The sequence below is a fragment of the Amblyomma americanum genome, chromosome 2 (genome assembly GCF_052857255.1).
Source record: "Amblyomma americanum isolate KBUSLIRL-KWMA chromosome 2, ASM5285725v1, whole genome shotgun sequence".
NCBI lineage: Eukaryota > Metazoa > Arthropoda > Arachnida > Ixodida > Ixodidae > Amblyomma > Amblyomma americanum.
In genome coordinates, this window is record NC_135498.1 from 88257971 (window position 1) to 88272354 (window position 14384).

The 14384-nt window shown below is 52.0% G+C and overlaps 1 protein-coding gene across 1 annotated transcript in view; it reads left to right on the plus strand.

The window, feature by feature from the left end:
• The window catches only part of LOC144119863 (uncharacterized), an 89871-nt gene that overhangs the window by 72064 nt on the left and 3423 nt on the right, over window positions 1-14384 (plus strand). The window lies entirely within an intron of this gene.

The window sequence follows — 14384 nt, forward strand, 5'->3', positions numbered from 1 at the left end:
ACAGGAACAGCACGGGATGCCCTGGAGACAGCGCGAATCCCCACAAAGCGGAACGCAGAATGCGCCCGTGTGCTGTGCAATGTCGGTGCATGCTGAAGAACCTAAAGTGGTCTAAATTAATCCGGAGCCTTTCACTGTGCCGTCCCTCATAGTACATTTGTTTTTTCGAGACATTCAACCCCCATTTCACATTCCAATCGCTTTGACCGCATGCAATGCAGCACTAGTTAACTGCGCCGAGAGCGTTATCCCAGCGCAACCGGCAGGGACTAGTTTGGCATAACTGTTTGCTATTGTTAACCCTTTATAAGGCATGAGGTCACACGCAAAAAAAATTGTTTTTTTTTATCCAAGGGCACTTTATTGAGGCTAAGAAAAGGCGGTCAGACCAGTTTTTGTCACTCTCCGTACAATGGTTTTAGCACAAAAGGTGGGACATCTTGTGTCCCACTGCACACGACAAGGAATAAAGGGAGGTGGGACAGCATGTGTCCCAATGCTCACGAGGGGGTACCACAAAAGAAAGTTGCATCGTGATTTTAGGTTCACTTTGATGAGTGAAAGGGAGAAAAGCACTGCATACATAATGGCACGTTACAACCTGTGGATATGAGCTTGGTGCGCACTTCGGCGCGCTTGGTTGAACACCAGCGGCATCTCCTTCTTGTGCCAGATGATTGTGGGAAGTGGTTGTTTTCTGTTGTTTCCTTCAAAAAGGGACTTCGTGTGGAACTCCCGTTAGTATTGGCAGTAACACCTAGCATTACCTCTTAATGCCTTGGTTGAGTGGCTCTGCTAATGAGCGGAGTACCCGGGTTTGATCCCGGCCCCAGCAGCCGTGTTTCGATGAAAGCTGTGGGCTCTTCTTTAAATGCCTCCGCGCACGGGGTCAGTACATAGCCCAAGAGTGGGCTTCCTTATATGTCCCGGGGGCGTGCGAAGAGAGAGACCCACTGCGTGGTTCGAGCACCGAGCCGAAAGGGGTCCGGTCTGCTCTTGCCGCGCTCGTGCGCTCTCAATCCAGGAGAACTAGCACGTTCACAGTACACGTATTTATTGTACAGACAACACAAACACAAGCACTGTGTGGTACTCCAACCACTGCGCACCTGGCGTCCACCGCCACCCGACAGCGGGCCGCAGCAGATGCGCGCGCGGACACGGGCTGGCACGCGCAGACCGGTGCGGCGGGAAAACTCTGGTGCGAGCCGCGGCTGCCTCAGGTCAGCGGCGGCTCGGCGGGCTTCGCCGGGCGCTCGCAGGTTCCGCAAGGGCGGTGCGCGAGGCTCTCGGCGTGTGATGTTAGGGCCCTGTGCGACAAGGCACGCGAATGAACGTCGGCAAAGGCCTCGGGGGCAGCGAATAACGGTCGTTCACGTACCTTGCCGCGTGTGTCCGGCCCGTGTTCCGCCCTCGTCGCCCGCCTGTCTCCAACCTCTCTCCCAGCCCCCCGCGACCGGCACCGGAGCAAGCACAGCTTTTCGCCTACGTCACGTCCCCGCGGCCCAATCAGAGGAGAAGGCAGCACGACACCGCGGAGCGCAGCCGGGATCCCCGCGCGGCCGGAGGGCCCAGCGGGGGGGAAGGCGGCATCCCGAGCCGTACCAAGCCTTCGTTAGCGGACGGGGTTTCGCAGGAGTCGAACAGGAACAGCACGGGCTGCCCTGGAGACAGCGCGAATCCCCACAAAGCGGAACGCAGAATGCGCCCGTGTGCTGTGCAATGTCGGTGCATGCTGAAGAACCTAAAGTGGTCTAAATTAATCCGGAGCCTTTCACTCTGCCGTCCCTCATAGTACATTTGTTTTTTCGAGACATTCAACCCCCATTTCACATTCCAATCGCTTTGACCGCATGCAATGCAGCACTAGTTAACTGCGCCGAGAGCGTTATCCCAGCGCAACCGGCAGGGACTAGTTTGGCATAACTGTTTGCTATTGTTAACCCTTTATAAGGCATGAGGTCACACGCAAAAAAAAATTGGTTTTTTTTATCCAAATACACTTTATTGAGGCTAAGAAAAGGCGGTCAGACCAGTTTTCGTCACTCTCCGTACAATGGTTTTAGCACAAAAGGTGGGACAACTTGTGTCCCACTGCACACGACAAGGAATAAAGGGAGGTGGGACAGCATGTGTCCCAATGCTCACGAGGGGGTACCACAAAAGAAAGTTGCATCGTGATTTTAGGTTCACTTTGATGAGTGAAAGGGAGAAAAGCACTGCATACATAATGGCACGTTACAACCTGTGCATATGAGCTTGGTGCGCACTTCGGCGCGCTTGGTTGAACACCAGCGGCATCTCCTTCTTGTGCCAGATGATTGTGGGAAGTGGTTGTTTTCTGTTGTTTCCTTCAAAAAGGGACTTCGTGTGGAACTCCCGTTAGTATTGGCAGTAACACCTAGCATTACCTCTTAATGCCTTGGTTGAGTGGCTCTGCTAATGAGCGGAGTACCCGGGTTTGATCCCGGCCCCAGCAGCCGTGTTTCGATGAAAGCTGTGGGCTCTTCTTTAAATGCCTCCGCGCACGGGGTCAGTACATAGCCCAAGAGTGGGCTTCCTTATATGTCCCGGGGGCGTGCGAAGAGAGAGACCCACTGCGTGGTTCGAGCACCGAGCCGAAAGGGGTCCGGTCTGCTCTTGCCGCGCTCGTGCGCTCTCAATCCAGGAGAACTAGCACGTTCACAGTACACGTATTTATTGTACAGACAACACAAACACAAGCACTGTGTGGTACTCCAACCACTGCGCACCTGGCGTCCACCGCCACCCGACAGCGGGCCGCAGCAGATGCGCGCGCGGACACGGGCTGGCGCGAGACCGGTGCGGCGGGAAAACTCTGGTGCGAGTCACGGCTGCCTCAGGTCAGCGGCGGCTCGGCGGGCTTCGCCGGGCGCTCGCAGGTTCCGCAAGGGCGGTGTGCGAGGCTCTCGGCGTGTGATGTTAGGGCCCTATGCGACAAGGCACGCGAATGAACGTCGGCAAAGGCCTCGGGGGCAGCGAATAACGGTCATTCACGTACCTTGCCGCGTGTGTCCGGCCCGTGTTCCGGCCTCGTCGCCCGCCTGTCTCCAACCTCTCTCCCAGCCCCCCGCGACCGGCACCGGAGCAAGCACAGCTTTTCGCCTACGTCACGTCCCCGCGACCCAATCAGGAGAAGGCAGCACGACACTGCGGAGCGCAGCCGGGATCCCCGCGTGGCCGGAGGTCCCAGCGGGGGGGGGCGGGGAAGGCGGCATCGCGAGCCGTACCAGGCCTTCGTTAGTGGACGGGGTTTCGCAGGAGTCGAACAGGAACAGCACGGGATGCCCTGGAGACAGCGCGAATCCCCACAAAGCGGAACGCAGAATGCGCCCGTGTGCTGTGCAATGTCGGTGCATGCTGAAGAACCTAAAGTGGTCTAAATTAATCCGGAGCCTTTCACTGTGCCGTCCCTCATAGTACATTTGTTTTTTCGAGACATTCAACCCCCATTTCACATTCCAATCGCTTTGACCGCATGCAATGCAGCACTAGTTAACTGCGCCGAGAGCGTTATCCCAGCGCAACCGGCAGGGACTAGTTCGGCATAACTGTTTGCTATTGTTAACCCTTTATAAGGCATGAGGTCACACGCAAAAAAAATTGTTTTTTTTTATCCAAGGGCACTTTATTGAGGCTAAGAAAAGGCGGTCAGACCAGTTTTCGTCACTCTCCGTACAATGGTTTTAGCACAAAAGGTGGGACATCTTGTGTCCCACTGCACACGACAAGGAATAAAGGGAGGTGGGACAGCATGTGTCCCAATGCTCACGAGGGGGTACCACAAAAGAAAGTTGCATCGTGATTTTAGGTTCACTTTGATGAGTGAAAGGGAGAAAAGCACTGCATACATAATGGCACGTTACAACCTGTGCATATGAGCTTGGTGCGCACTTCGGCGCACTTGGTTGAACACCAGCGGCATCTCCTTCTTGTGCCAGATGATTGTGGGAAGTGGTTGTTTTCTGTTGTTTCCTTCAAAAAGGGACTTCGTGTGGAACTCCCGTTAGTATTGGCAGTAACACCTAGCATTACCTCTTAATGCCTTGGTTGAGTGGCTCTGCTAATGAGCGGAGTACCCGGGTTTGATCCCGGCCCCAGCAGCCGTGTTTCGATGAAAGCTGTGGGCTCTTCTTTAAATGCCTCCGCGCACGGGGTCAGTACATAGCCCAAGAGTGGGCTTCCTTATATGTCCCGGGGGCGTGCGAAGAGAGAGACCCACTGCGTGGTTCGAGCACCGAGCCGAAAGGGGTCCGGTCTGCTCTTGCCGCGCTCGTGCGCTCTCAATCCAGGAGAACTAGCACGTTCACAGTACACGTATTTATTGTACAGACAACACAAACACAAGCACTGTGTGGTACTCCAACCACTGCGCACCTGGCGTCCACCGCCACCCGACAGCGGGCCGCAGCAGATGCGCGCGCGGACACGGGCTGGCGCGAGACCGGTGCGGCGGGAAAACTCTGGTGCGAGTCACGGCTGCCTCAGGTCAGCGGCGGCTCGGCGGGCTTCGCCGGGCGCTCGCAGGTTCCGCAAGGGCGGTGCGCGAGGCTCTCGGCGTGTGATGTTAGGGCCCTGTGCGACAAGGCACGCGAATGAACGTCGGCAAAGGCCTCGGGGGCAGCGAATAACGGTCGTTCACGTACCTTGCCGCGTGTGTCCGGCCCGTGTTCCGCCCTCGTCGCCCGCCTGTCTCCAACCTCTCTCCCAGCCCCCCGCGACCGGCACCGGAGCAAGCACAGCTTTTCGCCTACGTCACGTCCCCGCGGCCCAATCAGAGGAGAAGGCAGCACGACACCGCGGAGCGCAGCCGGGATCCCCGCGCGGCCGGAGGGCCCAGCCCGTGTGCTGTGCAATGTCGGTGCATGCTGAAGAACCTAAAGTGGTCTAAATTAATCCGGAGCCTTTCACTGTGCCGTCCCTCATAGTACATTTGTTTTTTTGAGACATTCAACCCCCATTTCACATTCCAATCGCTTTGACCGCATGCAATGCAGCACTAGTTAACTGCGCCGAGAGCGTTATCCCAGCGCAACCGGCAGGGACTAGTTTGGCATAACTGTTTGCTATTGTTAACCCTTTATAAGGCATGAGGTCACACGCAAAAAAAAATTGTTTTTTTTATCCAAGGACACTTTATTGAGGCTAAGAAAAGGCGGTCAGACCAGTTTTCGTCACTCTCCGTACAATGGTTTTAGCACAAAAGGTGGGACAACTTGTGTCCCACTGCACACGACAAGGAATAAAGGGAGGTGGGACAGCATGTGTCCCAATGCTCACGAGGGGGTACCACAAAAGAAAGTTGCATCGTGATTTTAGGTTCACTTTGATGAGTGAAAGGGAGAAAAGCACTGCATACATAATGGCACGTTACAACCTGTGCATATGAGCTTGGTGCGCACTTCGGCGCGCTTGGTTGAACACCAGCGGCATCTCCTTCTTGTGCCAGATGATTGTGGGAAGTGGTTGTTTTCTGTTGTTTCCTTCAAAAAGGGACTTCGTGTGGAACTCCCGTTAGTATTGGCAGTAACACCTAGCATTACCTCTTAATGCCTTGGTTGAGTGGCTCTGCTAATGAGCGGAGTACCCGGGTTTGATCCCGGCCCCAGCAGCCGTGTTTCGATGAAAGCTGTGGGCTCTTCTTTAAATGCCTCCGCGCACGGGGTCAGTACATAGCCCAAGAGTGGGCTTCCTTATATGTCCCGGGGGCGTGCGAAGAGAGAGACCCACTGCGTGGTTCGAGCACCGAGCCGAAAGGGGTCCGGTCTGCTCTTGCCGCGCTCGTGCGCTCTCAATCCAGGAGAACTAGCACGTTCACAGTACACGTATTTATTGTACAGACAACACAAACACAAGCACTGTGTGGTACTCCAACCACTGCGCACCTGGCGTCCACCGCCACCCGACAGCGGGCCGCAGCAGATGCGCGCGCGGACACGGGCTGGCACGCGCAGACCGGTGCGGCGGGAAAACTCTGGTGCGAGCCGCGGCTGCCTCAGGTCAGCGGCGGCTCGGCGGGCTTCGCCGGGCGCTCGCAGGTTCCGCAAGGGCGGTGCGCGAGGCTCTCGGCGTGTGATGTTAGGGCCCTGTGCGACAAGGCACGCGAATGAACGTCGGCAAAGGCCTCGGGGTCAGCGAATAACGGTCGTTCACGTACCTTGCCGCGTGTGTCCGGCCCGTGTTCCGCCCTCGTCGCCCGCCTGTCTCCAACCTCTCTCCCAGCCCCCCGCGACCGGCACCGGAGCAAGCACAGCTTTTCGCCTACGGCACGTCCCCGCGGCCCAATCAGAGGAGAAGGCAGCACGACACCGCAGAGCGCAGCCGGGATCCCCGCGCGGCCGGAGGGCCCAGCGGGGGGGAAGGCGGCATCCCGAGCCGTACCAAGCCTTCGTTAGCGGACGGGGTTTCGCAGGAGTCGAACAGGAACAGCACGGGCTGCCCTGGAGACAGCGCGAATCCCCACAAAGCGGAACGCAGAATGCGACCGTGTGCTGTGCAATGTCGGTGCATGCTGAAGAACCTAAAGTGGTCTAAATTAATCCGGAGCCTTTCACTGTGCCGTCCCTCATAGTACATTTGTTTTTTCGAGACATTCAACCCCCATTTCACATTCCAATCGCTTTGACCGCATGCAATGCAGCACTAGTTAACTGCGCCGAGAGCGTTATCCCAGCGCAACCGGCAGGGACTAGTTTGGCATAACTGTTTGCTATTGTTAACCCTTTATAAGGCATGAGGTCACACGCAAAAAAAAATTGTTTTTTTTATCCAAGGACACTTTATTGAGGCTAAGAAAAGGCGGTCAGACCAGTTTTCGTCACTCTCCGTACAATGGTTTTAGCACAAAAGGTGGGACAACTTGTGTCCCACTGCACACGACAAGGAATAAAGGGAGGTGGGACAGCATGTGTCCCAATGCTCACGAGGGGGTACCACAAAAGAAAGTTGCATCGTGATTTTAGGTTCACTTTGATGAGTGAAAGGGAGAAAAGCACTGCATACATAATGGCACGTTACAACCTGTGCATATGAGCTTGGTGCGCACTTCGGCGCGCTTGGTTGAACACCAGCGGCATCTCCTTCTTGTGCCAGATGATTGTGGGAAGTGGTTGTTTTCTGTTGTTTCCTTGAAAACGGACTTCGTGTGGAACTCCCGTTAGTATTGGCAGTAACACCTAGCATTACCTCTTAATGCCTTGGTTGAGTGGCTCTGCTAATCAGCGGAGTACCCGGGTTTGATCCCGGCCCCAGCAGCCGTGTTTCGATGAAAGCTGTGGGCTCTTCTTTAAATGCCTCCGCGCACGGGGTCAGTACATAGCCCAAGAGTGGGCTTCCTTATATGTCCCGGGGGCGTGCGAAGAGAGAGACCCACTGCGTGGTTCGAGCACCGAGCCGAAAGGGGTCCGGTCTGCTCTTGCCGCGCTCGTGCGCTCTCAATCCAGGAGAACTAGCACGTTCACAGTACACGTATTTATTGTACAGGCAACACAAACACAAGCACTGTATGGTACTCCAACCACTGCGCACCTGGCGTCCACCGCCACCCGACAGCGGGCCGCAGCAGATGCGCGCGCGGACACGGGCTGGCGCGAGACCGGTGCGGCGGGAAAACTCTGGTGCGAGTCACGGCTGCCTCAGGTCAGCGGCGGCTCGGCGGGCTTCGCCGGGCGCTCGCAGGTTCCGCAAGGGCGGTGCGCGAGGCTCTCGGCGTGTGATGTTAGGGCCCTGTGCGACAAGGCACGCGAATGAACGTCGGCAAAGGCCTCGGGGGCAGCGAATAACGGTCATTCACGTACCTTGCCGCGTGTGTCCGGCCCGTGTTCCGCCCTCGTCGCCCGCCTGTCTCCAACCTCTCTCCCAGCCCCCCGCGACCGGCACCGGAGCAAGCACAGCTTTTCGCCTACGTCACGTCCCCGCGACCCAATCAGAGGAGAAGGCAGCACGACACCGCGGAGCGCAGCCGAGATCCCCGCGTGGCCGGAGGTCCCAGCGGGGGGGGGGGGGAGGCGGCATCGCGAGCCGTACCAGGCCTTCGTTAGTGGACGGGGTTTCGCAGGAGTCGAACAGGAACAGCACGGGCTGCCCTGGAGACAGCGCGAATCCCCACAAAGCGGAACGCAGAATGCGCCCGTGTGCTGTGCAATGTCGGTGCATGCTGAAGAACCTAAAGTGGTCTAAATTAATCCGGAGCCTTTCACTGTGCCGTCCCTCATAGTACATTTGTTTTTTTGAGACATTCAACCCCCATTTCACATTCCAATCGCTTTGACCGCATGCAATGCAGCACTAGTTAACTGCGCCGAGAGCATTATCCCAGCGCAACCGGCAGGGACTAGTTTGGCATAACTGTTTGCTATTGTTAACCCTTTATAAGGCATGAGGTCACACGCAAAAAAAATTGTTTTTTTTTATCCAAGGACACTTTAGTCACTCTCCGTACAATGATTTTAGCACAAAAGGTGGGACAACTTGTGTCCCACTGCACACGACAAGGAATAAAGGGAGGTGGGACAGCATGTGTCCCAATGCTCACGAGGGGGTACCACAAAAGAAAGTTGAATCGTGATTTTAGGTTCACTTTGATGAGTGAAAGGGAGAAAAGCACTGCATACATAATGGCACGTTACAACCTGTGCATATGAGCTTGGTGCGCACTTCGGCGCGCTTGGTTGAACACCAGCGGCATCTCCTTCTTGTGCCAGATGATATTGGGAAGTGGTTGTTTCCTGTTGTTTCCTTGAAAACGGACTTCGTGTGGAACTCCCGTTAGTATAGAACCACTGTGGCGCCCATTTTTTCTGAGGTAGTCTGCCTGGGATCTTCCAATGCGGAAGCATTGCCGCTCGACTAGTTGTCGCCCTAGAATGAGCTTGAATTGCAGCAAGTCTGTGCTGCCAGCATCGTGAACACCTGCGTACTGAATAAAGGCATTCACGATGGCAGCATCAACCATGAAATAAAAAATGCTGTGCCATCCTTTTTTTGACCGCCTATCTACTATGTAGGCATTTCTTTTTTGGTCAAATCGGTCAACTCCACCCATCCACCGATTATAGTCTTTCACAGCCTTCGGGCTTGTCACCTGGATTTTTGTTCCACAAGGCAGCTTCCTTTCCACTGTAGCTTCTTCTTGGGGGTCGTGATAATTGGACATCACATGGACGTTCTTGGAGTCCCGCCACTGGTACACAGAAATTGGCCCTTTAGATCTGTACAGGAATGATCCCCGCTTCAATTTATTGTCAACCTTTACCTCTTGAGGCAGATCTTTCTTGTTGGATCTGAATGTTCCACAAGCAAATATACCTCGCTCTCGAAGGTGCTGGAGAAGCTTCGTCGAGGAAAAAAAATTATCGAAGAAAACTTGTGAGCCTGCGTCCACCACGTCTTCTGTTAGAGAGAGCGCTACATGCTCACCGAGTCCCACGTCAGTGGGTCGACGCTCTGTGCGGCCTTGATAGAGGTCAAATTTACAGAGGTAACCAGTCTGGCTGTCGGCGATACTCCACACTTTATACCCACGCTTGATTTTTGGTTTGAGCGGCATATATTGCTTCATTGCCGATCTACCCTTGAAGACAATCATGGACTCGTCGACAGCAACGTGGGAGGAAGGCTTGTACTCTTTTTGGAAGTTGATGTTGAGCATTTCCATTAGGGGCCTCACCCTGTAGCACCTGTCAAAATTTGGTGAGGTCTTATCAGGTATCTTTGAATTGTCGTTTAGGTGCAGGCAACGAGTGATCTGTTGAAAACGTCTAAACGACATTACACTGGAGATTTCTTGAACATTGAAAAACTTGTCTGAACTCCAATACAGGTACACTTGAGGCAAGTTATGAATGCTCATTAGTATGAGCATCCCTATGTAGGCCTTCAGCTCGCTCAGTCAGCGTGCGCCAGTTTGGCATCATTCCTTGAAGAGCATAGAGGTTTGTTTCCTCAACAATAATTTTCCACACCTCTTCCTCAAAGTACAGAGAAAACGCGTCGCATGCGCTGCAGTCTGCCTTTAGTTTTTGTGAGTATGTTGGTGAGTTTTCTGCGATGCTCACTGGAAGGTCGCAAGGCTGCCCGGCTATCCATCCTGCTGATAGGGAATCGTCTTCTTCCTCTTCATGGTCACTGTCATGATGAATGGGCTTAGCGCGCGCGTTCTTAGTTTTCTTTTTGCGTGTGTATGCCTTCTTGGGTCTTTTCTTGCGCGGCGGCTCGATGTTTTCGTCGCTTTCCGACGACTCTATCGGAGCGAAAGCCGAGGTTGATGGTAGGGTAAACTCGTCACCCGAATCACTTGACACATCACTTTCCGAACCGTCAGGCAGGCTAAAAAACACCTCTAATGCCTCTTCAGCGGTGAGACTCCGTTCCCCTGCAAGGACGAATGAATACATAATAAATTTATACGTTTCATTCGAGAACGAATGACACACGACGCCATGCTTCTAGATAATGAACTTCCATATGCCTGCAGACTTTCGAACACAGAATTCTTTACAACATTGTACGAACTGTACAATTTTACTCATATGAGCCTGACATATTTAGAAGCACGGAGAACACAATGGGCGTCTTACCTGGCATTTTTGAAGAAAAATGTTGCTCTTCGAAAATCGTGTGTGCACAGCTCCGTCCTTCGAAAAAAAGCAACAAACTACAACACACACGGGACGCTTGCGCCACCCAGCAGGAAAAAAAGAAAGCATAAAATAGTTAAACACATCTCTCTTAGATGGCGCCAGTTGTCTCAAGCAAACCCAGCTCTCTCGCAGTTTTCACAATCGTCGTTTTGCTACAGCCTTGCAGGTGGGACAAGGGTTGTCCCGATGTCGCAAAAAGGGTTAAAATTTTTAAACACGGCCTTGCACCATGTGTTGCTTCGACCAGGTCAAAGACGAACGCGGTATCTGAGGTAAATATTCAGCCTCATGCAACACAACGAAAGAGCCAGCACTAGGGCGAATGTCGAAGTTTGACCGCTTGAAAAATTTGCTCCTGTTGTCGGTTAGCTCTGCGTAAATTAAACAGCAACCAGCAAAACGTGTTAGATGTGCCACAAGATATACTCTTGTACTTACCAGTACTTTTTGTTGAGGTTATCCATCTTCAATCGAACTTCCTTGACAGAGAAGGGCTGCACGCCTCATGGCAGTCCGGCAGACAATTCTGCCATAATCGCCGCGTACACCTTGTCGTTGCGTGTCGTCTCTCGCAGGTGGTGCAAATTGCTTTCCCATAGCCTGATTAGGCTCTCCGTAGTTGGTGCTGACCAGCTCGTGCGTTAATTGCACGCGGACGCCGACGCTGCTGACTCGCTCACTCCGTCCACGGGTGCCGCCATCTTCCCGGTTAGCAAGCTAACTGAGGTTGCCAAGCTCAGTTCGCTACAACTGCGGTTAGCGGCATAACCGTAGTTTCGTACGCCGTGTAAGAAACATCAACCGCAGTTACGCATAATCGTGGTTACGTTAACCGCAGTTAACTCTGCCTGTGTAACAAGGGTATTAGGCACCCTACTTGGCAACAGAAGCCACAGAAAACAAATGTGGGTCAATGTTTTTGAGGCACCATAAGAGAACACAGAAGATACTACTTGCAGTACAGTTACCACACACTACTGCCTCGTGCTCTGGTGTCAGAGGAGTCTTCCTTGGCCGGTCCAGAAATCTTGGGCAGCTTCCTGTAAATGACAAGAATGATGCGAATAAAAACTGCGCGAAGTCGACGGAACAAGGAGATACACAGACGCACACACTCGAAGCACAGAACTTCCAACTGATTTTATTTTTCGAAAACAGTTGTGCTTATAAAAGCAAACAGCATGACAAACAAGGTACATGCGCAGCAAAAAAAGAACAGCGAGCACAGGGCGACAACAGTATCAAGAGAGCCACATGTGATTAGGACCCCCCTCCCTACCTGTAAGCCCGGATATGACCATCTAAGAAATCAATCTTTTTTCTTGATAGAGGCGAGCGAAGGCGGGCTAACACAGTTGTCCCCCCCTTTTTTTAAGATGAAGAATGCCTTGATAATTTCTCTTTCAATGTTTGATTTCACTTTTCAAAGGAATTTTGTTTTTCTAGATAAGGATGACAGTTGTTGATATCGCATCTCCTACAGTGGGACCGCCAGTGCTCCAGAGCACGCTCATTAAAACGTCGGCCAGTTTGGCCTAGATAGGTCCGTCCGCACGAAAGAGGAATTTCGTAGATTACTTCTGAAATGCACTTAGTGAACTTGCTCTGGTGGTTCTTTCTGCAAGTGGTGGGTTCTTTTTTGTTCTGGTCAGTAAAGGACACACTTTTTTCAGTTTGCTTGGCGCTAAAAAATCAAAGCTGATCCCGTACCTCTCCGCAACCTTCTTAATGTTGTGTGAAAGACAATGGAAATATGGCATGGCAAATGGTGGCTTGGTTTCTGAACGTTGTTCCTTCCTATCGGAAGATATTAGCCTTTGAAGCAGGCTTTCGCAAAGGCTGAGGATTAGAAATTGGGGGTAGCCAGCTGAAAGAAGGCGTTTGAATTGACATTAAAAACTAGATGAAATGGTGTGGCAGCAGGACTTTGGTAAGGCAGATAGACAGCTAGACACAAAAATGCCACGTTTCACTAGCTTGGAGTGAGCATTCTTAAAAGTCAGTAAACTTTTGTTTGACCGTGGGCTATATGACCAGCACACATGGTCATCTGTGAAGTGCAAATTTAGGTCTAAAAACTGGATACGGTTGTCCCTTGTCAATCCGTAAGTAAAAAGCAGACCTTGCCCCTCAGAGGAGAACGCATTAAGAATGTTAGTGACAGCACTATCAAGATCATAGTTAAAATGATTGTCTAAGATCACTAGAAAGTCGTCAACATAACGAAACACATTAAACATGGTGCTTTAAAAGCTCTTTTCCTAAGACAAGATTGAGTTTTGTCGCCCGGCTAGCTCAGTCGGCAGAGCATGAGACTCTTAAAAGAATACTGAAAGGAAATACACACAGGTTACATACACCCTGCAGTGACCGGCCTTGCAAGCTGACTGTGCCCCACCCCGCAACCAGCAAGTCCTTTACAAATATGCTGTCCTTGTATATGCCTCTACCGCTGTATATGCCTCCATGCATCGGCTGGTACAAGGACGCCACCACCTGAGTCAAGTTAAAAGAAAAGGCTTGAGTGCACTTTAAAAATGTGGTTCAGATGCAGCTGGCAAAATGCTGCCTTGCGGGGCAGCTGTTTTTCATTCCTATCTGGCAAATGTCAGGCAAAAGCTATTCCGCACAAAATTCTTTATGTAAACTGTAGGTGTCTTGCCTTGTCAGTGTGTTCTCAGGCACATGAGGCAAAGGCACAGCTGCTTGGGCCGGTGGATTCTGTGCCGAGTGGCCGGTTTAGGTGGCGCTGTCGCAGCAATTTGTTCCAATGCACACATGCATGCTTGCGTTTGAAGTTCCCTTTTCTTTTTTGATAGCATGCGAGGAGGCCGTCCTGGCCTTTATTTTTCTGTGTGTGTGGCTGAAATGCAGCAGACAGAAGCAAGAATTTTAGTCCAATATCTCAAAAGAAAACTGTCATGCACGTACAGATGCAAAATTGTGCACCTCCAAGAGCGCATTCTCATTACTGTCAGACTTGTCTGTGTCAATGATACGCCGCACCCTGACCAGGCGAGCCTTTTTCTTCTGCTGCACATAGTCTACAGAGTCTGAAAAGAAAGTTCAGTTGAATTGCAGGAGGTTAGTTTAAGCATAGGCCTCCCACGAGGAACGAATGCATCATAGGTCAACCATACATCTTAATGGCCCAAAAATCATGCAGGAGATTGTAAATGCCAGAGTTCAGTACGTTTTTCATTTCTCGCTGCATTAACTGCCTTTAATGATCAAGTTGAGGCACCTCGTAAAGGCCAAATGAGTTTATACTGCCCAAAATATTTTTAAAGTGAGCTTTCTGGCAAAAATAATTTCCTAGTCAAAATTCATCATGTAAAGTAAAAAATGAGTTGTGACAGAAGGCAACTTATCAGAAAGATATGTTGACATACCAGACAGTTATAATTTTAGGTGTGGCCAAAATAATACAGAGCCCGCTTCTTTGCTTGAAACTTTTCTTGCAACTTCATGAACAAAAACATCAAGGTTTTTTTTCTGTGTGAACTCACTAGCGGCAAGTCTTGTGGCATACGTGCGAGAGGATAGAGCTTCATCACCAAAGCGTGTTGTTACTACATACGCGGCACGTGTACAAGGGGCACTCGCCGTGTTCTGCTTTTGGCACAGCTGCTCTCAGAGAATTTCACTACTTGCACACTGTCGACTTGCAGCACAGGCATTCCTGATTGCTTGGGCACTTCATGTAGCAGCTCAACATCCCTA